The 26,367-nt window shown below is 36.7% G+C and overlaps 1 pseudogene; it reads left to right on the forward strand.

The window, feature by feature from the left end:
- Window positions 1-24,526: 24,526 nt before the first annotated feature.
- LOC145080453 (5S ribosomal RNA) lies at window positions 24,527-24,645 on the forward strand (annotated as a pseudogene).
- Window positions 24,646-26,367: the final 1,722 nt, after the last annotated feature.

Below are 26,367 nucleotides of genomic sequence, written 5' to 3' on the forward strand. Positions count from 1 at the left end.
CCTTTAGTTTTCCAAAAAGGTTTGTTATCCAAGAAAATCCCATATTTTCTTATGTAAAGTTAGTTTAGTTATCACTTGTTACCAATTCGATTATGTGTTGTATTTTACCCCAGGAAAATCCCATATTTTCTTAAATGCAAGACCGGTTGAATATCACAGAGTATAGTTTAATACATAAAACTATATATTGAAAATCATGGGATTACTATCCTAAATTAAATATAACATAGTTTGATATACATGAACTATAGTTGGAAAGTAGTTTGAAAACCCTGGGACTAACATGCCGGACTAGACATAGATTCAAAACCATGGGATTACCATCCCGTACAAGATATAGATTGAAAACCATGGGACTACCATCCCAGACTAGATATAGATTCAAAACCATGGGATTACCATCCCGTACAAGATATAGATTGAAATCATGGGACTATCATCCCGTACTAGATATAAGTTGAAAACCATGAGATAACCATCCCATACAAGATATATATTAAAATCATGGGACTATCGCCCCGTACTAGATATAAGATATATACATACTGAAAACCATAGGAATAACATCCCACACTGGATACAAGATCAATAGACTGAAAATCATGGGACTATCATACCGTACTAGATATGGAAGCTATAGATAGAAAGTAGATATGAAATCAAATCAAAGTCAAAACCAAACCCAAAGCGAAACCATGAATAAACTTATATGAGTACATATTGTGAGTCAGGTAACCATGCTGATATGACAACGAGACCTCCTTGACGCTTGTCAGACGTCAGACGATATCCAGAATTTTTCACCCCAGGCGTGCCCGCCTAACTGTAGCTAGCAGTTAAGGTGTGGGATTGTCAGTCCCGAATAGATCTATTCACAAATTCCATGCTCTCCCTCCAGGAGACTCTGGTTACACTTCCGGGGAGGATTTACTGATAACCCAAAGGGTAATGACGAAACTCACAAGCTAGTACTAAATTATTCACAGGGTTCTTATACGATATCAAACATACAAAATGATATGAAACATAATACAGTGAATACAGTTATATACAATGAAATTATCTGGCAATACCTTCAAATGAAACGGAGATAAACTAAATCAGACATAGTTTATCTAATAACTTTATATATATACATATATATATATATATATATATATATATATATATAATTCGATTAGTTAGATTATTTCCTTAACTGAAATTCATATAGTTGTAGTTGATAAATCATCCCATATGCTCAGCATAATACATAAGGGGTAAAGATGTTTATAAATTTGCCAGATATTTATTGAAATACATCAATGTTATGTTTTGAAAACATTTGTAATTTGCTTGTATTCCCCCCTAAAAACATTGAAAAACAATTGAAAAGGGGTAGGGGTATGAACTCACCAATCATGGAATGTCTCGGTTTGGATTCTAAACGTCAGTCCTGGGTTTGAAAATGCACGAGGTTCCTATGAATTATGAAAAGATACACATTTGTATCTAATTAGGACTTCAATTATTTATTTGTTAGGGACAAACACTTCTAGTTGCGGAAACACTCCATTACAAGTGTTTGGAAGGACCCGGGTGGCATTTAAGGATTTGTATGACTAGGGAATGGAGTTTACTCTTCAAGAGTAAACTCCTTAAGGAGTTTACTACCCTAAACACCTCATCCACATGATTTCACGGCCGTGAACTCGTGGATGGTGATTTTGGGTGCAAAATGGCTTCATAACAATCGGGAATAAATGCTCGACTTGGATTTTTGACTTTGGAATGGTTCAAAACTCACTTAGGGACTATTTATTGGAGTTTACGGCAGTAAACATGGAGTTTATGGCCGTAAACTCCCCCTCACATCCAATCCTTAAAGTTTTGGTCCTTAAACAATCACATGTGATTCCAATGATTTTTTCCCAAGCCTTGTATGGATTTTTAGGGGACTTTTAGCATGGATTTAGGAGTTTACGGCCCATGAACCCCCTCATGGTCGTGAACTCCTTGGAAGAGTGTTTTAATATGTTTTAAGGTCCAAATCTTGATTTTAGTCACTGTTAGAATTTATCCCAAGGCTTATGGTGTGTGTAAATGGAATTTTAACACATTAGAAGGAGTTTATTCCCCAAGATAATGAGTTTATGGCCCAAGCATGTTATTGTGCAGTAAACTCAAGTTTACTCCTCTAAATTGATGTTCAAGGTGTTCCAAGGCCAAATCCAATATTCTAAAGTTCATATCTAAGCTTCAATGGTATTTTGGAAGGGTTTAAGGGCATAAAAACCCCATTTATATGAGTTTACGTCCCAAGCATGCTCTTGGGCAGTAAACTCCAGTTTAATCTTCAAAATCTATGTTTAAGGCATTCTAAGTCCAGTCCATTAAGCCATATCTAAGCTCCAAAGGTCGATTGGAAGGGTTTTTAGGCTCCAAAACCCATTTTATGTAGTTCACGGCCTAGGACTGTTCTAGGGCCGTAAACTCATGAATATGGTCCTATTCGATGATTTGAACTCGAATTTGAAGGCCTAAAATGTTATACTAGGAGTTAGGGTAGTTACCTTGGTGATTTGGAGCTTAAATTTGATGATTTTTGACCCTTAAACTTGGTTGAGGAGAGAGGTTAGAGAGAGAGAGTAAAAGCTTCAAATGAAGTCTTTTGAGCTTTAAATAGGTCCTAAGTTCGGGACACGGTGGAATTCTACCCGATACCGACGTTAGACGTGGCTTTTGGTCGCACCCGATTAAGTTGCCGTTACCCGATATGGTCGAGACTACAATTTTTCTAATTGATAATTTGGAATATTTTCTTGAGTTATTAACGTGTTTGGATACCAATTAAGTCATAATAAAATCCTAAAAAATAATGACTTAATTTAAAACTTTAACAAAAACGATTCGAAAAAGACGAACTTTATGGGCGGAACCGGGTTACAGCGATGGAGTAAACTTCGGGTTGTCACATCCAGTCACCATTGCACGATTGTGACCTGGAAGGGTTTCTTTTAGAGGATCTCCCTCATGGCGCATTCTTCCATCCTTGTGTGTAGTAGAGAATGTATGCGCGATTAGGACAGTTTTTACCAATGTGGCCAGGTGTTCCACAGTCAAAACACGTCTTTTTCTTCATGTATGAATTGTTTCTTCCTACCCCTGGTGGCGTGCTCTTGCTTCTTTTTTTTATTATTCCCACATGCACACTTGCAGTAGGCACTCTGTTTAGCTTGAAATGGTGGCCTGTATTTCCCAGCAGTAGGTTTAGAAGTAACTGAGTTAGAAGCAACATATTCAGAGTTCAAGGAGTTATTAGTTTTTTCAATAGTGTTTTCTTTATTCTTATCTTCCACTACTTTACCTACATAGGAAGTAGAATCATTAGTATCTTTTATCTTAATACCCTCAGTTTGCCCAGATTATTCAGTCTTAACTGAAGCAGGTACAAGGGTTTAGCTATACTGAGCAGGTATTTCTTCCTCGTTGGTCTCAAGAGGTGGGTTATAGTTGTCATCAAAAGGAGGTGGTACTACTATTATACCCTAGACCCTTAGATTTGTTATCTTTGAATTTTAATTGCTTTTCAATCATGGACACACCTACCTCACTTGATACATCAAATTTCTTAAAGGTAAAATCTGCATCTTTATATTTAGCTTTCAATGCATCAAGTTCGGCAGTTAATTCTGCCATTTCCCTTTTAATATAGTTGTAATTTTCACATTTACTGTTATATTCTTCTGGAAGTTTTGGGAAGTCCATTGTTTTGTCCTCTAGTTGTGCTTTTAGGGGTTTTTGACCTTTCTTTAGGGTATAGCCTTCATATTTCAAGTCCTTATTTTCCCTTTTTAGTAAATTATTTTGTTCACGAAGTAATTTAATTGTAGTCACAAGATTTTGAACATAAAACTTCATTGATCGGGATGTTTAAGGAACTCATTGTTTTAAAAAAAATTGCCCTTTGGCTTAGAACCTTAAAAGTCAACCTTAAAAGTCAAATTTAAAAAGTCAAACTTGAAAAGTCAAACCGAATAGCTAAATTTAAAAATCTGAAAGTTAAACGATAAATTCAAAGGTTAAAGTCAAAGGTCAATCTTAAAAGTCAAAGTCAATTTTTTAAGGTCAAAAGTCAAAAGTAATAGTAAAAAATTAAGAACCAAAGTTTTGGGTAGAAAATGAAATTTTAAAATTAAAAAAAAATTGATTTTTGGGTGAAAAGTGTTAAAAATCCGAAACTAGGATCGAGAGTATAATATTTGAGTTAAATCGCGAACGCATATAACAAGTTGCTTGCTAGATGAGTTTGTAAGGTGGTGGGCTGAGAGTATGGGAGACCCGGGTTCGAAACCTTGCACCCCCGGATTTTTGAATATTTTATGCTACTAAGAACTTGCGAGGACTGGACATGAGGGCTAGACACCAGCTAGCCAAGAACGTGGCTGAACCAAGAATAGCTCTGTGACAACCCAAGTTGTTCCGTTACACTTCCCCGTTACTGTTAACGGAATATTCCAGTTTATAAATGTTCCGTTAATTTCAGGTCGTCAATTTAATAAACATTTCATTTGTTTATATTTAATATGCCGTTAAGTCGTGAAAAATGAAATAAAAACACATAACACACATTTCCATTTATTTGGAAAATGTTAAGTTTTATTATTACGACCACTAAATCGGGTGCGACCAAAAGCCCCGTTTAACGGCAATAGCGGGTAGAAAATCAATAAGCTCCAACTCCACCCATATATAAAGGGGGTAAACTCCATTTGGAGCTTTTCCACCTTCTCTCTCTCTATATACTCTCTCTCTAGACTCGTTTTCGCCCCGAATCCGCAACCAAATGCTTCCAAATTGTAAGTCCGCTTACCCTAACTTATTCTAAACACCCAAAATGAGGCCAAAATGACCCAAACTTGTCCCTATAGGCTTGGAAATAAATTAAGGGGATTACCTAGGAGTGTTTAAACATTAAAACACAATGATTTGAGGCATAAAAGAGAGTTTACGGCCCAAGCACATGCTTAGGCCGTAAACACCTCTAAACTATGTCAAATGCCTCCAAAACACTCCCAAACCACCCTTAGGCTTCATACATAATTTAGGGACTTAGTATTTTGGGTTTAGACCATTTAAACACAAGGAAATATGGGGTGACTTGGAGTTTACGACCCAAGCATGTACCTAGGCCGTAAACTCCCCAAAACACATCCAAATGATAGTTTTAATCCCCCAAAATAGCATCATACTTCATTAGAAATTGCTAGCAAGGTATTAGGGGCTTTAAACTTCACAAAACTCTAAGGATGAGAGTTTACGGCCGTAAACTCCCTTAGGAGTGGTCCCTAGGCCGTAAACTCCAAGAAAATGCCCTTAGAAGCCTCAAACCCACTCATGCCTTTTATGAAAAGTACTTAGAATAATTCCATGAGCAAGCTAGAAGCATTAAACACCCTAGAACCCATCACCATGAGTTTACGGCCATAAACTCATGGTGAGATGTCCCTGGGCCGAAAAATCAACTTTGGGGGTTTAATCTTGGAGAGTAAACTCCATTCCTTAGCCATACACACCCTTAAACGCTACCCGGGACACCCAAATACTTAGCCAAAGTGTTTTCGGCTCCTTTGAGTGCGTATACATGTTTAATTAGTATTAAATATACTAATTGTATGTGAACATATGTTATCATATGTTATATAGGTCATTGAGTGTGTTCGAGTCCTTGCGTGACACTGAACGACCAAACGGCACCTTCGTCGGACCTACTTACACCAGGTGAGTTCATACCCATGAATGAACCTTTTAAATGTTTTAACATGTTTTATAGGGGGGGGATACAAGTTAAACATGCCAGTTATCATATCTATCACATGTGATGAATAACCCGCATGCACCAGATTTTACCACACTGTACACTGTTTTACCGAGTAGGACACTAGAATGGTTTTCAAAAAGGTTTTCAATTGTTTCAAAACTCTTACTTAGAGTGTATTAGCAAGATTCATTCAAAACTGGTTTATGAAAGATTTTCTAAGGTTTTCAAACATATTTTACAAAAGAATACAATTTGTGATTTTCTCTGGACATAAAGGTTTTTCATCAAAGATTCTCTTTTTCGACGTATACTTTACTTGTTAAATACGACTACTTCGCTTATACTTATTTTATACTCCTACTCTGTAATGCTTTCACTTATACTTGAAGTCACTTGTACCTGATGGACGTTTATACTTATTCACATTTTTACTTAGAGATATGATTCTACTTCGCTTATACTTGATATCAACTCTACTTCACTTATACTTGATACGCTCTTGCTTCACTTAATGTCGCCTCTACTTCGTGATACGCTTATACTTGTTCGACACTTCTACTTCACTTGCGACCGCTTATACTTCACTTGTTAGACACTTCTACTTCACAAAGATCACTTCTACTTGATACACACTCAGTCATAGTTAGATGTATGTCTGTGCTTATATAGGTACATATAAGTAACGATTGAAAGACTTAGGAAGGCTCGTCTGCCCTATTTCCTTTTCTTCGTTGAGATGTGGTCTGGTGGGATCGGATGGCCGTCCGAAGGTCGTTTGGTACTGTCTGGGGTCTGTTATCTCTGTTTTGACCTTACAAGACATATCTTTCATTTGATACTGTATGGGGTCTGTTATCTCTGTTTTGACCTTACAAGACGTATCTTTCATTTGATACTGTCTGGGGTCTGTCCTTCACTGTTTTTAACCTTACAAGACGTATCTTTCATTTGATACTGTCTAGGGTCTGTCTTTCACTGTTTTAGACCTTACCAGCTGTACCTTTCATTTAGTACTTTCTGGGGTCTGAGTCTCTACTTGTTAGACTGAACCAAGCGTGTCGTTCGTTCGATACTCCCCTGGAGTCTATGATTCCTTGCCTTAGTCAGCAGTCCTCACTGCTGAGGCATATGATATTCCCTAATGTCATTTGCTTTCCTCAATAATCAAATTCAGTATTTTGATAATGATAGCAACTTAGGGAGAATTACTTTTACCACAGAACACTGACCAGTCTTGGTAGAAGGCTGCTTTATTAAAGAAAATATAGGATTTTCTGGAAAGAACTCTAATACACAGTAAACACTGAAACTACTGCTTTATAAAGTTATTTGAATAAATGTCACTAAATCCTTATGAACTCACCAGCATTTGTAAAAATGCTGATACTCGCTTTTTAAATAACTTGGATTCTCAGGTCAAAGATTAGACAGGTACATCTCGGAGCTGTTGATGAAGATAGCTTAGTACCACGCTGTATTTATTCTATTACTTGTATTACTTTGATGTATTAATGTAACCATGTAAAACTATTACTATTAATGCAATGTTTTGTTGTACTTTGATTACTATAATGCATGTGTTGTGATACTTGACATGACGTCATCCACCCCAGAACGTTTCCGCCGTTCCGGTTTTGGGGTGTGACAGATTGGTATCAGAGCATTGTTTATAGTGAGCTAAGTATATCAATTCATAAAAGATATACAACCTATAAACGCAATGGGATAAAACACTCTGACCAAGAATTATGCTTTAAAATATAACCATATTTTACCAAAGTATAATAACATCCAAAATCTAATCACTCGAACAAAAGTATCACAAGAAGAACAATAATAAAAGTCTTCGGATGTTGAACCGTACAGTCAAACCTGGGCAGTTATGTAATCGTAAGTTGGAATAAATGTAACCTGATCAACTACATTTATTCGAGATGCGATGAACGTGTGCTCGGGAGTGATAGTGGTGTGCAACAGGTCTGAAACTTACCAACTAGGATTGTTAGAGCCAAACATAAAGTTAAAATACTATAGGAGTATTTTAGAACGCTAAAAGATTCACACTAAACCCAGAACCATAATCCAAAGATAAGAACCAAACAAGAATTAAAATACCATAGGGGTATTTTAGAGCACATAAACAACCTTGCGTGAATAACTAAAAGACCCTTATTGACATACCTACAACTACAGAGGGTGTGCTCCCAAGGTTATATATAATAAGGAACCCATAGGCTAAGAATGTGTGGTTTCGCCCTATTTCCTTTTCCTTGTTTGGATGTGGATCTAGAGTAGTATCACATATTCGAAGGCCTATCGGATCTAAGCTATATATGATTTGTATACCCTGTGTAATTGTAGCAGGACTCGATATGGATCATACAGTGAAATGTTAATAATCTCTTAGGATTCTTTAGACATTTCCATTCTCGCGCGAACCCTGTAGACAACCCTACCCGCTTTGGTGCTTGACAGAAGAGTTGAAGTCGACCCCGAAGAAGTTCATTGAGAAGATTTCCTGTTCAGAAATAAATGAACTGGGTTGAGACTATTGAATGCACCAAGTGCCCATATTCCTTTAGGGACATCGGTGAGGAATTTGCCTAAACTTCGGAGATTCCCAGTCATCCATCATGAAGTGATGACACCTAGAGTTGGAATCAGAAGGAAGGAGGAGTAGAAATTCAATATGTCCATACGAGAAGAGAACCCTAGGAAACTACCCGAAGGAAACCAACACTGATTCCAGTCAAAGACACGAGGCAGACCGAGGGAGCCAGTACATGGAACCCGGGAATTGTCTTTTCCTCGTGTTCCTCACGCTAATACACCCATAAAATAATACAATTTAGTGAGTTAGTGGTTACACTACTCACGCTATGTGTTAGGTAAATCGTCGTTTCCCGTTGCCAGTTACACGATTAGGGCGGATCCCCGCACCTTTATTGAGAGTGTTCAGTCGTGAGCTTTCATGAGCCTCTCTTTCCGCAGTTTCGTTCCGAACCGTTCTCAAATCTCTCCAGGCCGGAGAGTGAAACCTTTCCCAGTATAAAAGGTAACTTAGTAGGAACGACTCGCATCTTATAGCCTTTTCCAATACTCATACTCCTACCTTGATTACCAGGATTACATCATAGGGATGTAGGTCGACACTCAGACAACCAGTACCCGAGGCACGGGAAAATTTATGCCTAATACGTTCAGGACGGAAATGTCCAGTGTTAACCATCGTCTCTCATTACCTTGTATTCCTTTCCATGTAGGAAAACCATTCCACCGAAGAAGCGTAACCAATCCACAAGCAAGAAACCTACTCTCTTATTCGATGAAGCTACGTTCCAAGCTGCAGTCTCAGCAGCCGTAGCAACTGTCATGGCTCACCTGAATGCTAACACCGCCAATGATAGCAAGGGCCCGGTCGGGATTTCCAATCCTTGCAATGGACAGTAGCAACCAACACTTCCATACTCAGCCACCCAAGAACCTCACTCAAACCCACTAAAGAGAAAACTCAAGATAGAGGTGGGAAGTACCTCGGCTCAAGGACCTTCCGATGGGCAACGAGCTGAGGCAGTCTATACCCCTGTCAATCCTTCCCTCCCGACTCCAAGAAGACCGTATCTAGGAGACCTTCCCCACTGCAGCAAGTGCAGCTACCATCATCATGGTGCCTGCCGGGAGCTCTATTGTGCTAGGTGCCGCATGTTAGGGCATACTGCTCGCGTCTACAGAACCCCGGTTGAGTTCATTACATCAACAACCAATGTGGCGACCCGTATAGTTTGCCACCTATGTGGTGAAATAGGACACTTCAAGAAGGACTGCCCAACTGAAGGAAACAACAAAGACACAGAAGGAGCCTAACTCTAATGTTTAGGGAGAAGCATCAAGAAACCTAGTAGATTTTGGTACGTCTCTCGATCTCGGATAACTAAACTAAAAACAATAAAAGACTAATTCAAATGTAAATTCTTCCCAGTAAGGTGAAAGTCGCAGCACTGTTATAAAATTTAAAAATTCATCAGGTAAAACTATAATGGTTAAACATATACGTTACGGCCATGTATAGTTAAGATGGAAAGACCTAGAGTGAGTGAAGGCCGCCTCATTTCCTGTTCCTCGTTTGGTTGTGGATTTAGGGCGGAGTCGCTCAGTCAACAGTCCTCCCCACCTTAACTATACATGACTAGTATATGTAGGCGGTTATAGAAAATGCCTCGTGAGAATCCGTTCATGAAAAGATACTCTACTCAGAAAACACTTAGAACTCTCTATAGTTCCGTGTCGACTCTATCGTTCCAAGTATCCGTGGTAGTGATACATAGGACGAAACCTGAGACGCCTAGAACTTGTGTGCCTGTTCGGCACATGACTCTATCGATCTTCACTTTATATCATGTCGGAGTGTGCCAACTTCGATGATTCTATTGATCATGGTTTGACTTCATACAACCATGTGTACACCCTTAGTGTTGTGTAAAAAGAACTTTCTCCGTAGCCATGTCGGCGCATAAAGGTTCTCCTGAACCTAAACCTAACACAAATAATTAAACCTAATGCGATCCGTCAATCGTCCCTCTTATCCCAAACCTTCCGAAGTACCCCAGAGAGGGTACCGTACGCTGTTGACCGACCCCTCGTAGTCAGATGGACACCAAAGTGAACGACACTACAGATACTCTAAGAAGATGACCACCAACCGAAGCATACTCCGTAGATTCCCCGGGAGAACCTTCGCACCTCGTACATCAAATTCATGAACCCAGAGAATAGAACTCATGAGGATGACCAATATAACCAGGTATACTGCTGGCATACATCAAGTATTGGCGGTTAAGCCAAGCATGAGCTCTACCACAGACCTCTTCGCAAAACACGTTCACCCTATTCTATAACATAGGATTCAGAGTCAAGAGAATGACTGCGGCTTGAGCCAGTAAAGTTCCGAGTGATAAGACCCTATACTCACTAGAATTGACCTAGACCGAGGAAAATCAGAACCTTCGGAAGAGTAGTTGCAGTAGATGCTCTTAGTATTCAGGCACTTTGCCCACACTGTTATAGACAAGTAGTGCCTATCATCCTCCACCCTCTCGCATGGAGGAATTCGTCGTCTCCCGGTAGACGATAAAATACATTCTCCGAAGTGAACACTAGGATACCGAGAACCACAGGATAACCTTCACAGCCAAGAATACTCGGTCAAGTGTGAAAGTAGTTGCGTTAAATCTCATGACCCGGATCCTGAAGAGATCATAGGCTTGACGCCAGCCCTGGTGTTAGTCGAAGGGTTATGCCGGAACATACACTTTCCACGCTAGAATAAAACACAGTCTTAGAGATTCCTTGGACTATTAGGTGTTCCACGAATACCATCTCACACAGAGATAGTAGAACCACCTCCCGATATAGTCCAACGCTCGTCTATTGAAACCTTATCTCCCCGACCCTCAGGGTTTCCGTATCTCAAGCATCGTTAGTGCAGGTCCATTTTGCACGAGTTTGGGATAGAAACTCTATAGCTAACCAATGACCATAGTCACACAACCCACTCGATGATCTAGAAAGTCTCTATCAGCCAGTTGACGGGAAACGCGAAACCAAAGATAACCCGAGCTTCCTAAGAACTAACCTGAAGGACTACACATCCAGTACAAGTGAGAACGTTAGGAACTTCGGAATGGCGATCACGCCAGTATTGATCTTGCCATAGAAGTACACTATGTTCTAAGTACTGAAAAGCTCTACCCTTCCGAGAGCTTAGGACCATATGAGAATTCTCATGGAGACTTGGCCCAAGCCTTTTCAGGCCGCTACTACTTTCGAACATACCACAGATTCACACCCGATCGATCCACTTCTTAGACATGATACGTGATTTCCCAACATCACTCTTCGTACCTCACTCATCTTGATAGAATTCATTGAGAACTCTAACCTCGTAGATATACCAGTTGGAACCCACTAGCTATACTAGGCGGAATTCGCATCCCGTACGTGAAGGTCTGTCAGAATGACAAACACAGACTAGAGTTCACTTGGGAATACAAGGAAAACTATATAGGAAGTACCATCTTACCATTACTTGGCCATTCATACCTACTTCCTTGCCTAGACCTGAATTTTGGGACGAAATTCCCACTAACGGGGGGATGATGTGACAACCCAAGTTGTTCCGTTACACTTCCCCGTTATTGTTAACGGAATATTCCAGTTTATAAAAGTTCTGTTAATTTGAGTTCTTCAATTTAATAAACATTTCATTTGTTAATATTAATATGCCGTTAAGTCGTGAAAAAAGGAAATAAAAACACATAACACACATTTCCATTTATTTGGAAAATGTTAAGTTTTATTATTACGACCAATAAATCGGCTGCGACCAAAAGCCCCGTTTAACGGCAGTAGCGGGTAGAAAATCACTAAGCTCCAACTCTACCCATATATAAAGGGGGTAAACTCCATTTGGAGCTTTTCCACCCTCTCTCTCTCTCTCTCTCTCTATACTCTCTCTCTCTCTAGACTCGTTTTCGCCCCGAATCCGCAACCAAACGCTTCCAAATTGTAAGTCCGCTTACCCTAGCTTATTCTAAACATTATGATTTGTGTTTATAGCCCAAAAATCGGACTTAGAAGCAATGGAAAAGGAGTTTACGGCCTAAGCTCCTCCTTAGGCCGTAAACACCCAAAATGAGGCCAAAATAACCCGAACTTGTCCCTATAGGCTTGGAAATAAATTAAGGGGATTACCTAGGAGTGTTTAAACATTAAAACACAATGATTTGAGGCATAAAAGAGAGTTTACAGCCCAAGCACATGCTTAGGCCGTAAACACCTCTAAACTATGTCAAAATGCCTCCAAAACACTCCCAAACCACCCTTAGGCTTCATACATAATTTAGGGACTTAGTATTTTGGGTTTAGACCATTTAAACACAAGGAAATATGGGGTGACTTGGAGTTTACGGCCCAAGCATGTACCTAGGCCGTAAACTCCCCAAAACACATCCAAATGATAGTTTTAATCCACCAAAATAGCATCATACTTCATTAGAAATTGCTAGCAAGGTATTAGGGGCTTTAAACTTCACAAAACTCTAAGGATGAGAGTCTACGGCCGTAAACTCCCTTAGGAGTGGTCCCTAGGCCGTAAACTCCAAGAAAATGCCCTTAGAAGCCTCAAACCCACTCATGCCTTTTATGAAAAGTACTTAGAATAATTCCATGAGCAAGCTAGAAGCATTAAACACCCTAGAACCCATCACCATGAGTTTACGGCCATAAACTCATGGTGAGATGTCCCTGGGCCGAAAACTCAACTTTGGGGGTTTAATCTTGGAGAGTAAACTCCATTCCTTAGCCATACACACCCTTAAACGCTACCCGGGACACCCAAACACTTAGCCAAAGTGTTTTCGGCTCCTTTGAGTGCGTATACATGTTTAATTAGTATTAAATATACTAATTGTATGTGAACATATGTTATCATATGTTATATAGGTCATTGAGTGTGTTCGAGTCCTTGCATGACACCGAACGCCCAAACGACACCTTCGTCGGACCTACTTACACCAGGTGAGTTCATACCCCTGAATGAACCTTTTAAATGTTTTAACATGTTTTATAGGGGGAATACAAGTTAAACATGCCAGTTATCATATCCATCACATGTGATTGATAACCCGCATGCACCAGATTTTACCACACTGTACACTGTTTTACCGAGTAGGACACTAGAATTGTTTTCAAAAAGGTTTTCAATTGTTTCAAAACTCTTACTTATACTGTATTAGCAAGATTCATTCTAAACTGGTTTATGAAAGATTTTCTAAGGTTTTCAAACATATTTTACAAAAGAATACAATTTGTGATTTTCTCTGGACATAAAGGTTTTTCATCAAAGATTCCCTTTTTCGACGTATACTTTACTTGTTAAATATGACTACTTCGCTTATACTTATTTTATACTCCTACTCTGTAACGCTTTCACTTATACTTGAAGTCACTTGTACCTGATGGACGTTTATACTTATTCACATTTTTACTTAGAGATACGATTCTACTTCGCTTATACTTGATATCGACTCTACTTCACTTATACTTGATACGCTCTTGCTTCACTTATTGTCGCCTCTACTTCGTGATACACTTATACTTGTTCGATACTTCTACTTCACTTGCGACCGCTTATACTTCACTTGTTAGACACTTCTACTCCACAATGATCACTTCTACTTGATACACACTCAGTCGTAGTTAGATGTATGTCTGTGCTTATATAGGTACATATAAGTAATGATTGAAAGACTTAGGAAGGCTCGTCTGCCCTATTTCCTTTTCTTTGTTGAGATGTGGTCTGGTGGGATCGGATGGCTGTCCGAAGGTCGTTTGACTCATTGGTTATATATTATGTATATGAGTATGGACATATAGGAATTCTCTAGTCAGTTCAGTTAAGAGTCTCTACCTCTAGTCTATACTTACATTAGAAGCCCACTATTGGGAAGTCTCTACCTCTAGTTCAACACTTACACACTACCCACTATTTGGAAGTCTCTACCCACTATTTGGGATGCATCTTCTGGACATGGCCTTCTCCGTCGTCTAGTTGGTAACCAGAGTCTCCTATAGGGAGAGCGGACATTGTGTGTATAGATCTATACGAGATTGACAACCCCGCACCCAGACTGCTAGCTATAGTCCCGGCCTACCAAGCCAACAGGTGACAAATGTCACATTATAGACGCTTGTAGGGCGTCTGGAACTCTAGTCAGTATGGTTACGAGTATCTCGGGTTACCTTATAATTCATGGCTTTAAGGTAACGGTATTTCACCGGCAATCTACACTGTATGTTGGTAGCTCATTTTCAGAGTCACACTATTTTGACCTTACAAGACGTATCTTTCATTTGATACTGTCTGGGGTCTGTTATCTCTGCTTTGACCTTATAAGACGTATCTTTCATTTGGTACTGTCTGGGGTCTGTTATCTCTCTTTTGACCTTACAAGACGTATCTTTCATTTGATACTGTCTGGGGTCTGTTATCTCTGCTTTGACCTTACAAGACGTATCTTTCGTTTGGTACTGTCTGGGGTTTGTTATCTCTGTTTTGACCTTACATGACGTATCTTTCATTTGATACTGTCTGGGGTCTGTTATCTCTGTTTTGACCTTACAAGACGTATCTTTCATTTGATACTGTCTGGGGTCTGTCCTTCACTGTTTTTGACCTTACAAGATGTATCTTTCATTTGATACTGTCTGGGGTCTGTCTTTCACTGTTTTAGACCTTACCAGCTGTACCTTTCATTTGGTACTTTCTGGGGTCTGAGTCTCTACTTGTTAGACTGAACCAGGCGTGTCGTTCGTTCGATACTCCCCTGGAGTCTATGATTCCTTGCCTTAGTCAGCAGTCCTCACTGCTGACGCATATGATATTCCCTGACTTCGTTTGCTTTCCTCAATAATCAAATTCGGTATTTTGATAATGATAGCAACTTAGGGAAAACTACTTTTACCACACAACACTGACCAGTCTTGGTAGAAGGCTGCTTTATTAAAGAAAATATAGGATTTTCTGGAAAGAACTCTAATACACAGTAACCACTTAAACTACTTCTTTATAAAGTTATTTGAATAAATATCACTAAATACTTATGAACTCACCAGCATTTGTAAAAATGCTGATACTCACTTTTTAAATAACTTGTATGTTCAGGTCAAAGATTATACAGGTACATCTCGGAGCTGTTGATGAAGATAGCTTAGTACCACGCTGTATTTATTCTATTACTTGAATTACTTTGATGTATTAATGTAACCATGTAAAACTATTACTATTAATGCAATGTTTTCTTGTACTTTGATTACTATAATGCATGTGTTGTGAAACTTGACATGACGTCATCCACCCCAGAACGTTTCCGCCATTTCGGTTTTGGGGTGTGACAAGCTCGACCGTAAACATGAGGTAGCTGACTGAACACGTGCAAGGTGCGCAGCCGAGAATGTTCGAAACCGGCCGTGAAAGCTTCTTCGGTGTGAAAATGGCGGCTGAAACTCTCGATTTTTCGACTTTTTAGCACCGAAACTCAATCAAAAAGTCATTTTTATGAAAAACACAAAGAACAAACCCCTAATATTTCTTCAAAAATTATCCAAAAACGCAAAATCCTTCAATAAAAAGTGCAAAAACGCTCCAGATCATGCCAAAAGATTGATACAATCCAAACTTTGATACCAACTGTATGTCCCAAATTTTACATGATGAATCAATCAGATCCACTTGATGGTGCGGAATCTCAATCAAGTGGATGATGCAAGAATAAATATGGAAGAAGGAGAAGAAGAAGAAGAAGATGAATCTTCAATGTATTGATGATAAGAATTATGATCCAACACAAGATTCTCACACACACTCTTCTTTTCTCTGACTTTCTCTCTCTACAATATGCTCCTCTCTTATCTAATTCTATGGCCAACCTCTCATCCTCACCTTTACATCTATATTAATACTAATTGACTAAAACCCAAGGCCTAAACCGAAAACCCATAAGTTTTCAGTTCAAGCTACAATTACACCAAATAATATTTTCAACCCAAGACTAAAAATAATAAATGTTTAGAAAAACAAAGTATAAACCATATTTTTGACCCAGCAACATTCATCCTCCGTTCCTTTTGGGTTCTGCTTTTGTCTTCTAATAACGTTCACCACCAACCATCGCTACACCACTGGCCACCAAAGTGCACTCATTATTGCAAAATTGGAAATTGCAACCAAGCAGGTTATTGCCAAATTGAAAATTGCGGCTTTGCCTTTTCCCTTTGAGGGCTAAAAATTGAGCTAGACTCGACTAAAGACAAGTCGGCAATGCGAAATCGGAAGTTGCGAGGCAGGAAGACAACGAGATTGTGAGTGAAGGCTGAAGAGTTTAGGGCTTGCGACTTGAAGCTGAAGAGTGAAGAGTGAAGAAGAGAACGAGACGAGATATGCCTTGATTAGGTTTTTTTCCGCTTTCTATTTTCCGAAGGGACCAAAACAAAGAAATGGTATATATATATATATATATATATATATATATATATATATATATATATATATATATATATATATATATATATATATATATACACTAGTCGTCTACCCGCGCAAAGCGGCGGGTGGCGAATAATTTGATATCTTTAGAGATAAAACCATTTTGCGTTCACTTCGAGAAATAAATATTAAATGACATCTATTTTTCAAGAGCATTACCATACCATATTAAGGGGGTGTTTGGCTAAGCTTTTTTTAAAACAACTTATTAAGTTCCACATCACTATAAGTTAAAAAAGTGTTTGGATTAAAATAACTTATTTCGGTGGGGAACCTCTAATACGTCATTTTTTCATAAATTACTCTACACTTATTAACTTATAAGCCAATAAACTAATAAGCAATAAGTTTTTTTGCCAAACACCCCATAAATGGTTATTACTTCCATTTATACATACCCAAACCACTTGTATTGTTTATCGTCCTCTTTTTTTTTTTTTTTTTTTTCGTTTTCCTTAATTCCTTTATTAATTTAATGTCCTACTAAGTCAAATGTTAAAATATATAAATAATAGTTTATAAAAATAAACATTTAGAATATCAGGTGTTGTGATTCAAAAGTCGATAAATAGGCCTTTGAGAATGCCAAAATACTCAGGTGTCAACTTGTTCATTGTGATTTTAAACCAAGTTTGGTCACAAATTAAAAAATTTTCAACGATGGTATGTAATTCAAGGATTCATATTGATTTAGGTTCTCGAAACCTTAAAAAATTGAACAAAATCTATATAGAACCTTATAATAAGGATAATAATCATCGTAATCAGGAAGTCCATGTGATGAAACTTGATATTATAAGGATCAATGATGAAAAAGGTTTCATTTTTTGACTAAACAAGATGAAAAATATACAAACTACCTTAATCATGTCAAATCTTGTGTTTAACCATTCTTTATTGCAAAAGTAAGATGCCAAAATATACAAACTGATGATAATACAATACTCTAACTGACCCTTTTGGTTGAGTTCTTTGAACCTACAAAGCCAACACATTAAAGAAACATAGTAAAAACATTTTTAGGAACAAACCTGATATAATAAAGCTTTCATCCAATATATTTATAAGATAAAAATACAAAAAGTTAAAAATGATTAAATCAATTACAAGTAAGGATTAAAATAAAAACCTGTAAAGAAAGAGTCATCTGCAGGAGAGATATTTGAATCAATATGTATTTTGTGATTGTTTCAAATTTTGAATTATCCGAAATTCAGTGAACGAGATAGAATTTGTTGAGAAATATAAGGATTCAAAATACAAGTTAAAATTTAATATTATTTTATTGATGACTACTTATACTATTACATTAATGATTTGAACGTCTTAAAAAAATAATATTATTATATTCTTTTATAAGATAGTAAAGATATATATATATATATATATATATATATATATATATATATATATATATATATATATATATATATATATATATATTCTATTTTATTAAAATATATATAAATTTTAATAATATAATATAGGTCGGGTGTTTTAAGTCGGGTTCAACAACGGTTCCTATAGGTCGGTTTTAAGTACTAAAACCGAACCCATAACCCATTTTTCGGTTTTTAGAAATTAAAATCCAAATCAATGGTTTGGGTTCGGTTTCGGTTTTTTAGTTTTAGTTTTGTCAGTTTTGGTTCGGTTTTGGTTTTTCGATTTCGGTTTTACTCACCCCTTGGTCTTTAGGTCAATTTTTAAATGGTCTAACATTTCTTTGCCTCTGGTTCTCGTGTGGGTGACATAATCAATTTTGCGGCAAGCTGGGGACATTGCCCGAAATAAAATAGTCATTACTATTGTGTATGTATGTATCTGCTGCACACTGCACATGGAAGGCTAAAAATAACAAGATTTTCAACAAAGAATAATACTTTCCGACCAAAACTACAAATTTAATTGATTTAAGATCCAACATAAAAATGGTGCTTGTAATTGTTGTATTTCTTCTTTTCTTTGTTTGTGATATTGTAGTTTTGTTCTTTTCCCTTCCCTAGCTCCTAGTTGGGTTTGGGTTCTTTTTCTTATGAATTTTGACAGTTTTAAAAAAATGTTATTCTTATGTTATTAGTTTTTTTAGTAGTTAATAAATATGCCCTGGCTAGTAAACGATGAATGTATTATGGTATGACCATTTTTGTAGTTTTTTTTTTTTCTCAAGTTAGTATACATAGTCAATCATTTACAAGAAGAAGAAGAACGATTATTTTAGTTATATGTGTTTGACGAACAAATGTTAATATCTTCCCATTCTAATAAATAAGTAGTTTTTTTTTATTAATTTTATTGTTATTTTTTTTTGTCATTTGTCACCTTAGTAGGTCTCTTAATTAATATTATGATATTGGATAATTTATTGATTCTTCATTTCAAATTTTAAATTTCAAACTTTATTTATCATAAATTAATGACATTAAAATAAAAATTAAAACAAAATTAACAAATTATAAGGTGGTGTATTTATTTTAATGAACAATTATAATTTTATATAACTAAAATATATCTTTTAATTAATTATTTATTTAAAATGATTAATTAATAATTTTGAGGTTTTACCATTAAAGTTTAACGAATTTTATATTCATAATTACTAGATACGAAAATATCTTAGAAAAACAACCGTGCAAGTAGAGAAAGCCAAGGAAATTAATATATCCCCACAAAGTTATAATATATTTTTTATTTTTTTTAATTACCCGTCAGTCAGCTTTGTAAAGTTTATCATTACATTTTAAATAATTTTCAACCATTTACTCACACAGATCATCTAATAGGAAAAAAAAAAAGAATAGAAACATGACAAAGAAATTTCATTTGTAAAAGTTACGCTATCCAGGGTTATGGATGTTTGTAAACAAAGAAGGAAATTAAAAAGAATAAAATGATTCATCCAAGAATGATGATAAACAATTTTAAACCCACAGGCCACAACAAACATTCAAATCCATGGCGATTACTTTATGGTCAATGGTCAGTAAAAGAGAAGTTTCTAATGGATCTACAAAAAGACAAATCATAATAATTTTAAGTGGGTGAATCATTCAAGATTTGGGATCTCCAAGGGATCCCCACTTCAGATTGAGTCACCAAAGATGGAGAATAATCTTCGCCTTTACATGTTATTTCACGTCGTTTTCTTTAACACCAAAATGGAACTATATCCCTAAGGTCTATATATATATATATATATATATATATATATATATATATATATATATATATATATATATATATATATATATAAAAGAGACAAAGAATTAGGTTATGTATTAACACTATATTATGTGAATGTATTGCTAAATGTGAACCAATCTATAAGGTAATTATAATAAATTTATAATTAAAAGTTAATAAGACTGCAACTATTTAGGGATAAAGTTATTAAATTACAGATTATATATATATATATATATATATATATATATATATATATATATATATATATATATATATATATATATATATATTATCTTAATCTTCTTTCTCTATGCCATCATCATTTGTTCGTATGATCTTCATCAATTTATACACAAAAATGATACTTTTGTTCGTGTATGGAGTCGAAAAAGAAAAAAAGGAGGTTATTGTTGGTTATAATTTTTGAAACCTAGAAATGGTTTAAATCAATATTAGATATTGTTAATTTGTTTATCTTATTTTACATAGTTTTAATTATTCAATTTGGCAGAAGAAAATCCAATTGTAGAAAAAAGGGTGATCTTATTCGTTAAAATCAAGGAAACCTCAAAAGCATTTTATTCAATTTAAAATCAACGCTATGTATTTTTTGTTTGTGTTTTTTTTTTTTTGTTTGACGAAGTTTTAGTATTAAATTTGACATTTGATATTAATTCACTTCATCCGAACAGTGCTTCACTTTTTATTGTTAATTTTGTTTTCTAGCTTTTAAAACTTAGTTTTGATTTCCAATATCCGACCAAGTTTCTATAGAAATTATACCACTTTTTTATTTTTAACATTATCAAACTCAATATTTGCAAAAATAATGTAATTTAGTTGATAGAACTTTTTATCACTTAAATCCAAAGTGATTTGACTAGTTTGAACAAAATTTGGTAAAAATATAGATTATTTAGGCATAAAACTTAGATATGTGAAAGTGATGTAACACCCGCAGATTCGAGCTAGTCAATTTAAAGATAATAAACGTTAAAAATTACTTTTTGATTGAAGATTATTTAGTATAAATAATCTTAACCAAACTTATAGTATATTTTACAAGAATTACGTACATAGAAAGAACACTGAAATTCGACATATAACTATGAAGTTATAACCCGTCAAAGTTTTGCAATTAAACCGGTACAGCTCTATGTATTCTAAAAAGTAAATTTTTGATAAATTACTTTTTAGCCTTAGTAATCTTAACAAAGTCGTAGAAGTTGTTAAACCGAGAGTTTGTATATGTACAACGTCCAAATCTGACTTCATTTGAGGAAATTATGATTTTTCTAAGATTCAGCATAGTGGTGTATAGCTCGAAAATCTAATTTTAGATTGATCGATTATTAGCCGACAGTCTAATTAAAAATTGAAGATCTCGTTAATAGGAGCTTAATGATATAAAGACAGTCGAAAATGGACGCCGGATGACAAAGTTATGAAATTTTAACGAACTTTAACTTTCTAGGACTGTTAAAATATAACTTTAAAAATAAAGTCAAAATTAGCCGACGGAGTCGACACGAAAGTTGTGTGGATATAAATAACATAAAAACGGAGCTTATATGCAAAATTTATGGGTTTTGGAAGATAATTATTTTTCGGATTAACAAGAGGACGACACGTGTCGCGATCTGGCACCACACCTTCCTCCCCAAGGCTTGCGATCTAATGCTGACACATGGCACCTAGTATGCCCAACGTACTTGTAACGTCCGTGTTTCTAGGCTAGGTACTAATGATGATTTAATAGTCTAGGTCAACCTTTGTAACTTGTTTTGAAATAATAAGATGTATTATTTGATTATTATGTGTTTTATGCTTAATTATTATAATTTAATGAATTAATGGTAAAAATAAGCGTCAAAAATAAATTTTAGATAAAACTGATATCTATGAAGAAAGTTGCAGTGGTTGAAATACGGATTCCGAAGATATAAGGAATACCGAAATCCGAGTTATAACGAAGATGTTATGACCTGTCGAAGTTCCGCGACAAAACCGGCACGACGTTGAATGATGTAAAAAGTGAGTTTTTGACAAACTTTTTTAGCCTTGGTGATCTAAATGAAAGTCGTAGTATTTGTTAAACCGAGAATTTTCATAAAAAGAACGTCCAAATCTGATTTGGTATGAGGAAGTTATGATTTTTCTAAGTTTCGGAATAGCAGTAGACAATTAAAAACTCGAAATAAAAATCGAGTGATTTTTAGCCAACACAACCTAAATGATAATCGAATGTCTCGTCAATGGTAGTACAATGGTAAAAAGCTAGACGAAAACGGACGTCGGATGAAGAAGTTATGAATTTTTAACTGATTTTCTGGTCTCAGTCTATTAAAAATAATAATATGCCTTTTAATGGAGACCGAAGCTTTTATGACCTGAGCAATGGGGGCTCAACAGACAGAATCTTGCCAATCCTGGTCCACAGAGTGGCCCAAAATGAGATTCAAGGCAGGATAGCCCTACATCAAATCACAAAAGTTGTCGCCAATGCGAGAATGCATACCCTTTGCACCATTCGTCTGGAAGATGCTCGTGAAAGATCTGAATGAGATCATGAAACCCTGCTTCAAGCACTGGTTGAATCACGAGCCGAAATCATAGAACTCCGAGTACGCCAGAGGGTGTACGAAAGACATCTGCTTGATATGGAACGTCAACTGGCTGAGCTAAGAGTTTACCAGAGGGATGATCGTCACCAGTAGGAGATACTTTACTTTCCTTCTTGTTGTAAAGAACCGCATTTCTGTCTATGTCCTATGTGACATTTTCTATGAAACTGCCTTGTACTGTAGGTACTTTTAGCTAGGCCTTTATGCGGCCAAAACCTTGCTACTTGGGATATGATGTAAGACCTTCTACAAGGTCAATTTTTCCTGAACTTATTACATCTTAAACATCGATGATATTGACAGCCGGCTAACTTCCGTGTCACTCTTTGTTCAAATACACTCATCATACTTTCATTGGAGTCTATCTGAAACATGCTTTAGTCAAGTCATTGGACTATACTAATTTAACTCTAGAGACATTTCCAAGTCTCTTTTAGTGGTCGGATCATGTTATTCACCAACTAATGATACCTCGGCTTGAACGACAAATGTCTTGAGACCATTGTACGAATGTACTTCCACTCTTTGCTAGGACTACATCATAGGGATGTACGTCGAACCCACGAGAACATACTTCTATTCTTTACATAAACGGTCGAACTACATCTAGGTTCAACCATGCTCGCTCACAAATTCATTTTCTTTCCGTGAAGCAGAATCATGTCGCCAAAGAAAAACGATCAACCCATCAATCAAACACCAACTCTTCAGATTGATGCAGCTACCTTTCAAGTTGTAGTCTCGGCTGCCGTGTTATCTATTCTGACCCACCTTAATTCTAACAACGTGAATGTTAGCGGGATTATTAACAACAATTCCAATCCAGGTATCAATCAAGTACCTCAACGAGCAACAAACTACCACGACACCCCGAGTTCCAAGACCAAGAGTAACAAATAGAAGTTTTGGGCTAAATCAAAGGACAAATCGCGTCGAGGGGCGAACAAGAAACAACCACCAGTAACGACCTTCACAGCCACGACATCTGTACATCCTACTACTATCCCTTCGGGTATCCCAATTGCCCCTAACCCAGCCAGACAGTATGCTGGAAACTTACCGAAGTGCAATATGTGTAGCTTCCATCATCTAGGAAGATGTCGTCTACCGCATGACTTTAACTACAACAAGGACGGGCATACTACCCGCTGCTGCAAGATTCAGATCCAACACATTACTTCAACCACCAATGTTGAAATCTCTCGGATATGCCATCTATGTGGCGTAATGGGACACTTCAAGAGGGACTGCCCAACAGAGCAGAACGACGATGGGACAGGAGGAGTTTGACCTCAGAATGGAAAGAGGCAACGAAGGACCCTACTATAGTATAGGTTCACTTCCAATCGTCCGTATTTTGTATGTTTTTTTCAAAACATGTTTAAAACTAGTGCAACTCAAGTCTTATCTTTTGCGAGATCTCGTTGGTTAAGGGACCCTCGTGCTGCGTATACTTGTCTTTTGTAGCATACTTTGTTCGCAGCAGTATTCCTATAGTTCCTCTAAAGTACTATAACCCTGTTAAAAGTTGCACCATTGTGTTCTATCTGTAACGCTTTTATGTTCAAATATAATGTCCTTTACTTCTAAGTAAGTCCGACATTTTCATACATCTTGAGTCAATTCGATCCACACAATACCAGTTTCGTGCGTACATCTCCTTCTCCAAAAAATGGCTTTCTAGTGAAGCCGTCATTCCAGAACACCGAAGTACCCATGCATAGAGTACCTCATGTTTCTTATCCTTTCAGAATAAAAAGACCAAGCTTCTCACCTTAGGGAGCTTTGGTCTTATTCTTCAAGAAGAAAGACTTCAGTGGGTGCGATCATACCAACACTAATGCACCGGATCCCATCAGAACTCCGCAGTTAAAAGTGCTTAGGCGAGAGAAGTACTAGTATGGGTAATACCCTGGGAAGTCCTCATAGCGCAAACCTCAACTGGACTTCCATTAGAAATCATTACTCTCTGCCTCGCATAGATGAATCAGTTGACCAACCGCAAGGAACGATGTACCTTTCAGAAATGGACCCAAGATCTAAATATCACCAGTTGCGAGTGTTAGTGAAGGATGTTCTATGGACAATCCTCCAAACTCGATACGGACACAACGAGCCCGTAGTGATACCCCTCGGATAGGACCAATACGCCCGTAGTATTCATGAACTAAATGAATAGGGTACACCTTTCTTACTTGGATCAGTTCTTCATTGTCCTTATAAATGAATTACTTATCTACTCTTGTAGTAAGAATGAAATCATAAAGAGCATCTACAACAAACCCTGGAAACATTACGATCAGAGAAGCTTTAAGCAAAGTTCTCTAAATGCGAGTTTTAGATTTGAAGAGTCGAATTCCTAAGACACATTACTAGTAATGTGGGAATTCTTGAGGACCCTGTCAAAAATCAAAACCGCTGAGAATTTGTCAGCACCTATTGAAACATAAAAGTGATCCTCATGAACTTAACTACCACAACGGTTCAGTACCTACAGCCAATACAACACCTGGAGTCAATCTCTACAACTGTAACCACAACCTTTCCCCATCAGCAACCATATCAGCATCCGGAGTATTCAAGTCTTTCCTATTCGGAGTCTTAGTTATTTCTTTTACCATGTAATTCAATCTATTGTCCAGCATGCCTTGCACGGCTGCTCATAGAGTAGTTCTTTTCTAAACTCTATAAATAGAAACTCTTTCTTATGTATTAAGCACCGGTGATATATGTGAGTGTGAAAACTCTTAACTTCTCAATACACAAGATTTCTCATTCAATCATCTTTCTTATCTTCATCAGTTATCTATCTTATTACTCTTCACACTCAAACTGCTACTGGAACATAACCTCTCTTCGGAGCAAGTCTTCTAAACTTAATCACTAAACTTGATCTCACTTGCTAACTTGGAGTGACTGCATTCCTCGTTATGAATCAGTTTAAGTGTATTCTTGATATAACTTTTGTCATTTATCTTTATTTACTTTCCGCAACTAACTATGTAACTATCTAACTTTATTATTGTTGAGCATTTAGATCCTTAGAGATTAACTATTCCGCAACTTACTTGTTCTAACGTTTGTTCAAGTGTGTCTCCAATTTTTTCTCTCAACAATTGGTATCAGAGCCAAATTGGTTGCTTTTTGGATATCGGAACTCTGATTTTCTCATTAAGCCTTGTATACCACTAAAGCTCATTTCTCAAAAAAAAATGGCAGAATCATTATCTCTGAATGTCTCCAATAGTATTAGTGGTTCTAACCGAGCCCCAATACTAGTAGCAAATGAATATCATCACTGGTCACAAAGAATGGAGAGGTACTTAAGGAGATTGGATAGAGATGTATGGAGATCTATAGAAGAAGGACCACATGTTCCAGTCCTCACACCATTCCAAACTGACGGCGCTGCAACCAGACTAGGAGGAGGTCAACCTAATATGAGCCGTCCTACCAAAGATGATCTCGATAAAATGGAAAATGATGCTGTTGCTTTTTATGAAATTTTGTGTGGTGTTGCTCCTGACAACTTTGATATTATCATAAACTACAAGTCAGCAAAAGAGATCTGGGATGTACTAAAAAACCTATACGAAGGCTCAGAACAAGCACAAGAAAAGAAGCTCACAACTACACTCAATGATTTCAACAACTTCAAA

The sequence above is a fragment of the Lactuca serriola genome, chromosome 1 (genome assembly GCF_051521515.1).
Source record: "Lactuca serriola cultivar US96UC23 chromosome 1, Lser_US96UC23_V15, whole genome shotgun sequence".
Lineage (NCBI taxonomy): Eukaryota > Viridiplantae > Streptophyta > Magnoliopsida > Asterales > Asteraceae > Lactuca > Lactuca serriola.